Source organism: Anolis sagrei, chromosome 4 (genome assembly GCF_037176765.1).
Source record: "Anolis sagrei isolate rAnoSag1 chromosome 4, rAnoSag1.mat, whole genome shotgun sequence".
Classification (NCBI taxonomy): Eukaryota; Metazoa; Chordata; class Lepidosauria; order Squamata; family Dactyloidae; genus Anolis; species Anolis sagrei.
Window position 1 is genome coordinate 134,548,100 of NC_090024.1, and position 14,094 is coordinate 134,562,193.

Sequence of the window (14,094 nt, forward strand, 5' to 3'; positions counted from 1 at the left end):
GTGTGGTCAAACGTGATTGCCTCGATCATCATTCTGCCACATTATCACGAGGTGTCTGCGCCCTACACCACTGGAGAAATTACACTGCTTAGCCGGTATTGCACCACCTGACATCCGCCGGGAAGTAGGAGTCAATAGTGAAAGGACCAAGGCAGAGACATCTCCAGCTCATCCCTTGTTTGGGCATCAGCCAGCACGTCAACGACTTAAATCAAGAAATAGTTTTCTAAGATGTACAGAGCCATTCGCTGGAACACCTCAGCAAGCGAGAGTCCAAAAGAGGCAGGTTCAAACCCAGAGCCTCAATCAATGGCTGATACCCAATGAGAGACTCGCCCCTGGGCACACAGAAAACTGGGCGACTTGGAAGGTGCTGAACAGACTGCGCTCTGGCACCACGAGATGCAGAGCCAACCTTCAGAAATGGGGCTACAAAGTGGAATCCACAACATGCGAGTGTGGAGAAGAGCAAACTACAGACCGCCTGCTGCAATGCAACCTGAGCCCTGCTACATACACAATGGAGGACCTTCTTGCGGCAACACCAAAGGCACTCCAAGTGGCCAGATACTGGTCAAAGGACATTTAATCAACTACCAAGCTTGCAAACTCTGTGTCTTTTGTATGTTTGTTCTGTCAAAAATGTAATACAACTGTTCGGATGCCTGACACGATAAATAATTGTTATTATTACATTATTATTTTACTCTATTATTACTGTTATTATTACATTCCCATTATTTTGTTCTATTATTATTATTATTATTATTATGTTACTCTCTTTATTCTTATTGGAAGGATACATAAGCACATTTACGTTGAAGAAGGTTAGAATCAGAGTTGTACAGTCTTATCTTAAATTACAGTGTTATGTAAATATTCAAAAACATTTAACCTTCTGATGCCTCAATTAATCTAATTTTATTGGTATCTCTTTTTATTTTGAAACTGACCAGTAGCTGCTGTATTTCCCACCCAAGGCTTATACTCGAGTCAATACATTTTCCCAGCTTTTGTGGTAAAATTAGGTGCCTCAGTTAATATTGGGTCGGCTTATACTTGAGTATATACGGTACATTTCTGGACAATTCAGAAATTTTAATACTGAACAACTTGCTTTAAACAACTGTGTAGCTTTATACATTAGGAATCTATACTGGAAACACGCACTGCTCTAATCTTTTTCTTTTTTCAGAGGATGGGAGCTATTTGACTTGCAGAAGTATTGCCTAAGGCTTTAAATCTTATTCGGAGTTTAGATATACATACTAGGCCTGGGTAACAACGGAAAAATTTGTTTCTAAAATCGATTCGTTTTTGGGGGGTTTTTGCGTTTTGATTTTTAAAAGAATTCCGAAATTTTTCTTTTAAAAATTTTGATATTTACGAAATTTACGATTCGTTAATGGCGGACGCGACCGCGAAATATGCTAAAAAACCTCCAAATGGGACAGGGGGAACTTCTGAAGCTTCCCTCTCCCTCTGCTGTTGACTGTTGGTGTGATATTATAATTTTTTTCACTAATTAAACAAAAAACAACTATAAAACTTGCCCCAGACATGCGGAAATAATAACGAAACGACTTCAAAACGATAACGAAACAAATACATAACGAATCCGAAACAATAACGAAATGAATTTAAAAATTCGTTTCATTTTTAAGTTGCTCCAGAATGGTTCGTTATCGCTTCGTTATAAAAAAAATGAATTTTTAATGAATTACGAATTAACGAAACGAAACCGCCCAGCCCTAATACATACACCTGTGTTTTTTTACTTTCACTATTGGAACCTGAGTTGGTATTCTCAGTAGAAAAATCCATATGACTATGCCTGGAAGACAAGTAAATAAAGAGATGCTACACTATACATTAGAAGGTGTGAGGCTGTAAACAGGAAGCTGGACAGCATAACTAGCCTGTGGAACATGACTGATGTACAACAATCTTTGTGATATTTTTCTTTCAGAATTCATAAAGATTGATCAGGAAGCACCTTCTGGCAACTTTTTCATATTGGGACATTCCACATATAACAAAACAAACTTCATGATCAGCTCATTTGGCCTTCCTCTGGAAAAGACATTCAGATGCTGCTGCTGTCTACTAACTCTGCCTTCTCCTCTTGAATATGCACAAATATGTCACCACTCAGGACCCATAAGCTGCAATTAGCTCGTCTTCTGAGCATGAGTCACCCTGCATCTTGCCAGTGATACAGATGACTAAACAGTACATTGAAATAAAAGTAAATTCAGTTTATGAGAGATTACATCATCAGGGAAAAAGAGATCTCTTTTTCAAAACATGAGTTGAAAACTTTTTCCATTATTGCCATAAGCTGGATAGATACATGGCCTGATAGCTCCTAGAACAGCGTTTCTCAACCTGGGGGTTGGGACCCCTGGGAGGTTACGAGGAAGTATCAGAGGGGTCTTCAAAGACCACCAGAAATCAGTATTTTCTGTTGGTCATGGAAGTTCTGTGTGGGAAGTTTGGCCCAATTCTATCATTGGTGAGGTTCAGAATGCTCTTTGATTGTAGATGAACTATAAATCCCAGCAACCACAACTCCCAAATGTCAAGGTCTATTTTCCTCAAAATCCACCAGTGTTCACATTTGGGCATATTGAATATGTCAGGATTAATTTAGTTATGTATGTGTTTTAAATGTGCTTCTATGTATTGTAAAGATGGATGCCACTGTGTATGGAAAATGCTGTGTAGAAATGTTTAGAATGAGGCTGCGATTAAGTCAACTTGAGAAAGTAAGATAAGACTTGTTCTGGTGAGAAACTGAAGGGAGTTGCCAGCCTCTAGCAAGAGAAGATAAGCAGATGTGAAGAAGTGTTTTAGCTTTCGGTTTTGACTAGTTCACTTCCTGAATGTCGCTCGCCATAGAAAGATGTGTTTGCTGTGTGTGCTTAGTAAATTCTAGTTTTCTTTTGTAACTCAAAGACTGCAGAGTCCTTATTTGCAACTCAGTGTCTGTTTCATCTAGCATTCCTTCCGCTGGGCAGAGTCTATCTCTGACAGAATATTCATGCCAAATTTGATCCAGATCCATCATTGATTGAGTCCACAGTGTTCTCTGGATGTAGGTGAACTGCAACTCCAAAAATCAAGGTCAATACCCAAACCCTTCCAGTATTTTCTGTTGGTCATGGAAGTTCTGTTTGCCAAGATTGGTTCAATTCCATCATTGGTTGAGTTCAGAATGCTCTTTGATTGTAGGTGAACTATACATCTCAATAACTAAACTCCCAAATGACAAAATCAACCCCCCTCCCAATCCCATCAGTATTCAAATTTGGGAGTATTGGGTATTTGTGCCAGTTTGAACCAGTGAATTAAAATACATCCTGCATTTCAGATATTTACATTACAATTCATAACAGTAGCAAAATTACAATTATAAAGTATAACAAAATAATTTTATGGTTGGGGGTCACCACAACATGTACTAAGGGGTCACAGCATTAGGCAGGTTGAGAACCACTGTCCTAGAATGTTCCATTCTTAGGTGATCAATCTAGTCACACTGGGTTGATAGGGAGTTATATTCAATCAATTATTTGTACAGTATTTCCATGCCATTATATTTTCATTGTCTATTTACAGTTGTAAAAGCTGGACAGTGAAGAAGGCTGATAGGATGATACTCAGCACATTTGAGATCAGGTGCTGGAAAAGAGTTCTGTAGGTATCCTGGACTGCTAGAAAGACAAATAAATGAGTCCCAGAGGAAATTAGTCCACTGCTCCTCCTGGAAGCCAAGATGAGTAAATCGAAACTATTGTAGATTGGACATAACATGAGAAGAAATGACTCACTACAAAAGACAAAAATGCTTGGCAAGACAGAAGGCAGTAGGAAGGAGCAAGACCACATTACAGATGGATACACACAATCAAGGAAACCATGAACCCGAATCTTCAAGAACTGAGTGAGACTGCTGATGACAGCATGACTTGGATATCTCCAAATCATGTGGTCACCATACGTCAAACTTGACTTGATGGCAGTTAGCAACAACTATCCAGCTCATGGCAATTGTGAATTTTAATAGCATTATATGCTCTGTAAAGTTTGCAATACTGAATAAACTGGATAGAGAAAAAGAACGGAGTATAGATGGAGCAAGTAAAGAATTTGTGGGAGCAAATGACTCATCTGAAACATAGGGAACAATGATTCTTTGTATTGTGGAGCACCGGGTGCATGAACATATTTGAAATTACCTTCCACGGGATCAGATCATTGGTCCATCGAAGCTGAATGACAGTAGTTCTCCAAGGTCTCTCATACAATAGAAGTTCTTGTCTAGGTCTGCCACCAGACAGCCTTTTGTTTGGAGATATCAGATAGGGTGACGTGAACTTGAGACCTTCTGCGTACAATGTATCATCCTAGTACCAATGATCTGTCTGTCAGTGCTGCATAATAATTTGAAATTTGGCAGACTTGATGCATGCTCTGCAGAAGGAGCGGCTATGACTACAAATGTCTTTCACTCTTGTCATAAATAAAACAAATAGAATATCAACATTTTGCTTGTGTAAAAAAACAGAAGCATGTGGCACAAACACCCCAACAACTATTTGTTTCAAATGTGGTAGTTTTATCCCTTCATAAGTAGCAAATAAACTTGTACATTTAATCAATTTCTGTCAACGCCACAGGGTGTTTTTTTGTGGGTTTTTGGTGAGTGGCACAAAACTTTGGATTCGATTTGATTCAGCAATGAGTTGAAACCGAGTAGCCTCCAAATCAGTCTGGGGTGACTTGAGCTGTTTCCAGAACTGCCAAATTGGGGCACATAGGAATCAGTGTGCATTTCTAATATGCAAAGTCCAAAGGATATGCTGTTTAATTTTATGGAGAAAGATTGTGAAGCAGCTTCAGTCCTGGCCAGAAAAATGTTGCAGAGCATAGAAGGGAGGGAGGGAAGTGATAATGAGGTTGAGAGCATGCAGCGGTAATGTGCCAAGAGGATCCTGGACTGCATACCATTAGTACAAGAGGAGAAATTTAGACTAACCATCAGCAGTCTAAGCTTCTCACAATACTTGTCCATTGAATAGTAGGCTCGGGAGTCAGGGATTTAAATCTTTGTCTATTGTGTATTAGGAAGAATAATTTCCATAGGGTTCTTCCTGTTCAGTTTTTGCATGGAATCAGGGAATCATATAGTTGGAAGAGACCTTGTGAGCCATCCAGTCCAACCCCATTCTGCCAAGAAGCAGGAAAATCGCATTTAAAGCATGCCCAACAGATGACCATCCAGCCTCTGTTTAAAAGCCTCCAAGAAAGGAGCTCCACCACATTCCGGGCCAGAGAGTTCCACTGCTGAACGGCTCTCACAGTCAGGAAGTTCTTCCTAATGTTCAGATGGAACCTCCTTTCTTGTAGTTTGACGCTATTGTTCATGTCCTAGTCTCCAGGGCAGCAGAAAATAAGCTTGCACCCTCCTCCCTATGGCTTCCTCTCACATATTTATACATGGCTATCATGTCTCCTCTCAGCCTTCTCTTCTTCAGGCTAAACATGCCCAGTTCTTTAAGCCATTCCTCATAGGCTTGTTCCTTACCATTTTAGTCGCCCTCCTCTGGACAAATTCCAGCTTGTCAACATCACCCTTCAATTCTGGTGCCCAGAATTGGACACAGTATTCCAGGTGTGGTCTAACTAATGCAGAATAGAGGGTAGCATGGTATTTAAACATGCTAAAGTGTCTCAGAAATCTCAGAATTTTATGCAAAAAACCTTTTTTCACACAAAATATACACTATTTCCATATCTATCTATGATCTATCTATCTATCTATCTATCTATCTATCTATCTATACACATAATAAAGGTAAAAATATGTACATGTGTATGTGGCTAGACTATCCACTTACACAGACAAGTTGCTGCCTCCACAAACAGCTATAGCTCCCACTACTCAGGAAACATTAAAGGCCCTCTCTCCAATGACATTGCAGGTTATTGTGAGTGCCATGAACATGTACAAGAGCCCTGCCAATGTCCTCCACAAACACCACACTGCCCACCATCCAAGTGAAGGCTTTAATTTCCTCCACCACAGACATCTCAGTGTTTCTTACTCTCTCAATTGGTGTGGAATTTGCATGACCCTGTCCACTGCCTCTCCCTTAACCCTTTCCTATTCTTTTCTATAGCACACAGCAAACAGAGGAAGTGATCAGTAACTGAACATACTAGAGAGGTTTAAGGAGAATTCACCCTTATTTATAGGAGTTGTAGGTAGTGGAATGCAGGCCTGTAGCGAGGGGGTGGTTTTAGGGGTTCAACCCTCCCCCCCGAAATGTTTCAGATTTTTTTAAAAAAACCTGGTTTACTCATGAATTTTAACTGGTTAACCAAATCCCCATGCTAAGTCTATGAGATGCAAAAAATTAAGAGTCCCTCTAGAACTGTAAGCAGTATCTCAAGCAAATATTGACAATTTATTCACACTGTCATTACTTGCAGCAATAGCCGATGTAGTGAAGCAACCAAGTTGGGTGTGTGTGTGTTGAATGCTCTCATTAAGGAGGCCAGACTTGGTGGAGGTAGTTGACAGGAGTGGAGCTGCAGGCTATTGAAAGTTGCTCTGCCCCCTGCTGTGCTCTTTGCTTCAGCGTGAGCTAGGAGGCAGGTTTCAACCCCCACCCCCGAAATTTTCAACCCTCCCCGAAATTTTCAACCCCCCCCCCCCCCCCCCGAAATTGTCAACCCTCCCCGAAATTTTTTCTGGCTATGGCCCTGGTGGAATGTATAGTTCACCCACAATCTAAGGAGTTGTAGGTACTGGGATGTATAGTTTACCTGTGATCTAAGAGCATTCTAAACTCCACCAGCGATGGACCTGGAACTAATTTGGCACACAAAACCCCCATGACCAACAAAAAATACTGGTGGTCTTTGGAGGGATTTATAGGAGTTGAGAGCACTATGAACCCAAAAAATGATGGATCTGTACCATCCAGATATACCCAAATTTGAATGCTGGTGGGTTTTGAGGGGAATTGGCCTGGACATTTTGGAGTTGTGGGTAGGTACTGAGATTTATAGTTCACCTGCAATCAATGAGCACTCTGATCTCCACCAAAGATGGAATTGGACCATACTTGGCACACAGAGCTCCCAGGACCAGCAAAAAATACTGGAGATCTTTGGGGAAAATTCACCTTGATTTGGGGGAGTTGGAGGGCTGCTAGGCCAAAAAGATGGGTCACTTTCTATTGTTAAGGGCAATTAAAAGGAGTTCTCAGAAGTTACAAGATCATATGTCCAGCTTAGCATCTCATAATGATTGAACAGGATGCCAGCCACTGCTTTTGCTTGCTTTTTGCTTGCCTTCTTCTCTTGACTCTTTCTACCAAAGTACCTTTGCCTACAGAAATTACTATAAATAATAACATTGTCAGCAAGATTATCAATATGCATCACTTTCTAGTATTCAAAGTATATAATATATCAGCAATCCTGAACTGAACCACCTAAACTGGGCTTTACAGGCCAGTGGATACTCCAGACATCAGAAGAGCTGCAAGACCAAGAACAAGCCACGAGAGTAAAGACTAAGATCCACCCAGAGGAAAAGTGTTCTTGCCATACATCAAGGGAACCACTGACCGCATATGGAAGCTGATGAGGAAATACAACATACAAACTATCTACAGACCCACCAAGAAAATCCAACAAATGCTACATTCAGCAAAGGACAAGAGGGATCCTCTCACTTCTGCAGGAGTCTACCGTATACCATGCAGCTGTGGACAAGTCTACATAGGGACCACCAAATGCAGCTTTGCCCAAACACGAATCAAGGAACATGAAAGGCACTGCAGACTACTTCAACCAGAGAAGTCAGCCATAGCAGAGCACCTGATAAACCAACCTGGACACAGCATTTTATTTGAGAACACAGAAATACTGGACCACTCTAACAACCACCATGTCAGACTACACAGAGAAGCCATTGAAATCCACAAGCATGTGGACAATTTCAACAGAAAAGAGGAAACCATGAAAATGAACAAAATCTGGCTACCAGTATTAAAAAAACTCTAAAATTACAATAGCAAAACAATAGAGAAGAAAAAATCCGGGACATCTAATCACCTCTCAACAAAATATTCCCCCAGGCACTGCCAGGCCATCAAATGCTAATCAAGGTGGTCAGTTGAAACATTCACATCTAGCTCCAGCAGACAAGAATCCTTTGTTCCACCCTGGTCATTCCACAGATATATAAACCCATTTTCCTAGTTCCAACAGACCTCAATACCTCTGAGGATGCTTGCCATAGATGCAGGCGAAACGTCAGGAGAGAATGCCTCTAGAACATGGCCATATGGCCCGAAAAAACCTACAACAATCCAATCTCATCTGTGATTCCATTTCTATATTAAAATCCTTAAACTTAATTTTAAATGTGACATCGCTCTCAAAATACATACACAACATTTGTATGTAATGATTGATATGATAATGCATGTTGCAATACATTTAAACTGCCAAGAACTGGATCAAAACACTGAAAAAAGTGCTGAATCTAGTGGATAGTCCCAGTTTTCAAATTAGCCCAACATTAATGGATCAGGTCATTTTGTACAGAAATTTGCTAACATTGTACCTTTGATTCTGCCACTACAGATATAGTTTTTCTCTCCTGCTCTCATCTCCAAATTTTGTCCTTAGAGTTTTAAAGATTGCAGAGTCCACCAAGTCTTTTACTAATAATGTGAAAAACAAAACAAAACAAAAAGTAATATGTGAATATATGTATGGTTGTATCAAGATTCTTTTGTGTTGCATTTTACAAATATATGTATATAGGAAAAATACCATACATACTGCCTCTTGTCGTGAATTAGTCACATCATAGAATTATTGTTTTATTGCATTGTTTTATCTTTATGGAAATAGTTGCTTTATAAAATTAAGAAATGTTTCCCCATGCTCACCAAATAAAGGGAACAACACCACAGTAGGGTAGTAGCAGTTACTTTCCAGATTGGCAGTAGAGTGTTTAATGACACAATGTACCATTCACAATTTATAAATAGGATCTGTTTACATCATAACATATGAACACTATTTAGTCTTCATATTGCTTAAATTTTGCTAAATGAAAAATCATCCCCATCTCGGGCCTTTCATGTTGTCAAAAGTGAAGGAAACTTGCATAGGAATTAATCCTGAGTTTATTTGTATACACCACCAAAACTCCACCATAACTAAAATCGGTTTTTTAAAAAATAATACACTTTATTTATATTCTGCTTATCTCCCCGGAGAGACTCAGAGTGGATTACAGTTTTACATATATGGAAGGCAAACATTCAATACCTCTAAACACAATAAACAGACAGAGGTAAGGGCCTTCCCTTCCATCTTAGCACCTGGAGGCGATGCTCAACTCGGCCATGGAGAGGTGCCATTGTTCCATTCTTCCATTCCAAGGAGCCTGTTATCCATAGACTTCTCCTATCATATTGCCAGCATGTCTGCATGTCTGTATGGGGCACCTTTTTATCTACCCGCCAAGGCAATACCTATTGATCTACTCTCATTACATGCTTTCAATCTGCTTGTAGGCAGAAGCTAGGGTTGACAGCCAGAATATTGCCCTGAGTCGTGGCTTCGAACTGATAACCCTCTGGTCAGCACAGGCATGTAGCCGGGGGGGCGGGGGGGAGGCTTGATGGCCTTCATCCCCCTCCCAAAATTCTCTGGGTGGTCCATGAGAAGGCTTTACTGGTACATTATTTAAACTGTTATGTTTATTCATATAATGATCTGATCACCATGCTCAATATATCGCATATGCATATTGGGAAAAAGAGGTTTGCTAGGGTTTGCTAGGGTAGATCCTCTCTCACTCAGACTCAGCCCCCCCCCCCCCCCGGCTATGGGCCTGGGGTCAGCAGATTTCCTGCAGATAGCAGTTTAACCTACTGCGCTACTGCAGCTAATTCTATCTATTATACCAATCAACACACATTTTGGTGCTTCAAATGTTAGACCTTTTCCTGGGTATATTTGATCTGCTGGTTCCAAATTTAGCACCAGTCTTCCCCCATCACCTCTAGTTTTTGAGATACAGAACATAAGCATACCAAGGTCATGTGGCCAGTAGAAAATCTGTAGATTTACCTGTAGAAAATCCTGATAACCATATCCAAGAGACTATAGCTGATGTCATATATCCAATGCAATTTTTGAGTCAATGCCCCCAAATAACTGCAGGAACACACTTAAGATCAAAGACACCAAGTATTTTCTTTTGTTATTGGGCTGTGTTATGTAATCATATAGGAGCTCCCGGTGGCACAGTAGGTTAAAGCGCTGAGCTGCTGAACTTGCTGACCGAAAGGTTGGCATTTTGAATCCAGAAAGCGGAGTGATCTCTCACTGTTAGCCCCAACTTCTGCCAATCTAGCAGTTCAAAAGCATGCAAATGTGAGTAGATCAATAGGTATCACTCCATACAGTCATGCTGGCCACATGACCTTGGAGGTGTCTACGGACAACGGCAGCTCTTCGGCTTAGAAATTGAGATGAGCACCACCCTCCAGAGTCGGACATTACTAGACTTAATGTCAAGGGGAAACCTTTACCTTTATATAATCATATTCTAAACATAAAAGAGGAAGGACACTTCCACCATCTCTTCCATCCCTAGTTCTGTTCATCTCCCTATATGGAGAGGGTTTTTTTTGTTGTGTCAGGAGTGACTCCTGGTGTGAGAGAATTGGCCGTCTGCAAGGACGTTGCCCAGGGGATGCCCAGATGATTTGATGTTTTTATCATCCTTGTGGGAGGCTTCTCTCATGTCCCCGCATGAGGAGCTGGAGCTGATAGAGGGAGCTCATCCGCCTCTTCCCGGATTCGAACCTGTGACCTGTCGGTCTTCAGTCCTGCCGGCACAGGGGTTTAACCCCCTGCACCACCGGGGGCTCCTATATGGAGAGTGGTGAGTCTGAATAGGAGAGCATCCTCAATCTCTGGGGAATCTCTGTGTGATCAGAAATTTCAAAAGAAATACATCAGGTTTCCCAAATGAAATGGACATTCCCCAACTCATAAAGGAAGCTCTAAGAGTAACAGAACTGAGGACGGAGGTGGTGGGGCTGGCCCACTTTCCCATTTTGATTACACGTGCTCAGAGATGACTCCAAAATCCAAATTGCTAATGACTCCATATCCAAATTGCTAATTAATCTTCAGGAGTCTTCAGACTTGGATTTCTTCCACTTTGGAAGAGCCCTGTTCTGTTCTTGGACCTCTCCCAAATCTATCAGAATCAGCCTTGTTTGCGTCCGGATTTGCCCAATGCTGCGAAAGCATAGGCTTTGCAATAAACACCCCTTTTCACTCGCAGTGTCAAGTAGCAGATTTTGCAATAAAATAGTGAGTGCTGTTATGGTAGAATTAGAGTGCAGTGCTCGGAAGGAAGCGGGGAGAAAACACTGTGAACATTCCCATTACGGCAAAAAAAATAGTCTTTAACAGCCATGCGCTCTGCCCCTGCATAGACTTTGCCTCTACTTTTCCTTCTTTCCTGCCACTCTGCCTCTCCCCCCACCTCCCCAGCCTCCCTCCCCACTTCCCCTGGGCTTCCTTGGAGCAGAGAGCTGAGCGCTCTGAAGTGTATCTGAGCAGAAAAGGCAAAGAAATGGAAAGAAATCTTTTCATCTAAAAGGTTACATTTGTCCTACTTCCTCCCATCGCTAGCAATTAACTTGAAGGGAGACATCACCACTAATTGAAGAGTTGAGATCAGGGCCAACAATTAGGTCTTTTGATGAGAAACTGTTTGAGAGGGACTGATCCAAGGCATTAAAATGATACGAAGCTGTTTCTATGGCAATGGAACTTTCCTCTCTTGGACTTTAGACCACAAAAATAATACCGGGGGGGGGGGGGGGCGACCGGGGGGGGGGGGCAAGGAGGGATAGAATAAGAGAGAGAGAGAGGTTTCTCCCTGATTAACAATTTAATGGAAAATAAAATAAGATTCTTTCCAAACCCAATCGATGGGAGAGGTAATGCTCTGCCAGCATCAATGGTTGTGGGAGAATCGACATCTTTCCAGGTCCACAAATCTATTGCTGCAGCAACGTGCAGAGAACTTGCTGCGGCCCTGCCGTTTGGTAATTAGGTAGCAGCTGAACACAGGGAAACGTGAGGGCTATATTCAGAGCACAGATCAAAGGAGATGCCCATCAAAGCATTCCTCACTTGACGTCTCCCAACAAACTTCACTTCAACAGCATGTTACTGCTTCTGTCCTCTGTGCCTGCCTTATTTTTCTTTTTAAAAAATGCTTTAGACTTAATTATTTAGTGCATTACTTTGTAGCACAGATACAGGGAAGACAGAGAAAATGCACCCATATTTGGATGCACAAGATGCTATAGGGGAGTCGTTTGCATACCGGGAATGAAGCACCTATTCACTTAAATTGGGCTTGCACAGCAAAAAAAAAAAAAAAAAAAAATCATTGAAGATTGGGTCCATTCCTTTGTCAACTGTTCCAGTTTACAAGAGATTTAGGGTCGTTTCAGACAGGCTCTATATCCCAGGATCTGATGCCAGGTTTTCAGTTTATCCCAGATTATTTGGCAGTGGAGACTCATCATATAATTGATGGCCAAAAGCGAGGAGGAGCTGAGGAGCCTTCTAATCAAGGTGAAAGAAGAAAGTGCAAAAGCTGGGTTGCAACTAAACATAAAAAAACAAAGATTATGGTGACAAGAATTAATGATAACTGGCAAATAGAGGGAGAAAACGTGGAGGCAGTGATAGATTTTGTATTTCTAGGTGCAAAGATTACTGCAGATGCAAACTGCAGCCAGGAAATCAGGAGATGCTTACTTCTTGGGAGGAGAGCAATAAGCAATCTCGATAAAATAGTGAAGAATAGAGACATCACACTGGCAACGAAGATCCGCATAGTAAAAGCCATGGTATTCCCAGGGGCGGCTCAACCCATTATGTAAAGTAAGCATTTGCAGTATAGTTTGCCCAGGGGCGCTCTTGAGGCACTCTTGGGGGAAAATAGACCTTGACATATGCGAGTTGTAGTTACTGGGATGTATAGTTCACCTACAATCAAAGAGCATTCTGAACTCCACCAATGATGGAATTGAACCAAATATGGCACACACAAACAGAAATTATTTTTCCAACCTTTTCTAAATGACAAATGTCCTCACTCTTTCGATGTACAAACCTCTCTATTCTCAATGAGGAAGAAATAGGGAAAACATACCCAACACAAGGCTGTCGATTTTGCTCAGGTCTGATGGGGCGGTTTTTCTTCTTCTTCTCTTTTTATATAGTTTTGTCCCCTCTCCCTACATACCTCACCCCCTATCCATCCCTCTTCCCTACTTTCCTATACTTCACAATTGTTCCCCCACTTTCATTGTTAATTAAAAACTCAATAAAAATATTGGGGGAAAAAAGAAAATATATATCAGTGATTGGTTGAGGGGGGGGGGCGCCAAAATACTGTTTGCTTACCATTGAAAATTACCTAGGGCCGCCTCTGGGTATTCCCCATAGTCACCTATGGATGTGAGAGCTGGACCATAAGGAAGGCTGAGCAACGGAAGATAAATGCTTTTGAACTGTGGTGTTGGAGGAAAGTTCTGAGAGTGCCTTGGACTGCAAGAAGATCCAAGCACTCCATACTTCAGGAAATAAAGCCTTACCACACCCACCCCAGAAAGTGTGTGTTTTCTGGGGTGGGTGTTCAGATGCTCTCATGGGACTGGCCTGTGAGACCATCTGGAAGACCTACCCCCCTCCCTCCCCCAAAGCTCTTTGAAAAGTAAATAAATCTTGCCTGGCCTCCAGTAGACTGTAGCCAGAGCTCTCCCGGCATGTAGAAATGACGCGCCAGGAGAGCAGAAGGTGGGAGCAATTTTCCTTCCCCCCCCCCCCCCGCTCTCCTGCCGCATAATTTCTATGCACCAGGAGAGCTCCGGGTACAGTCTACTGAAGGCCAGGTAAGTTTTCTTTACTTTTCAAAGGGCTTTGGAGGCTGTGGGGGAGGGGTGGGTTTCTGGA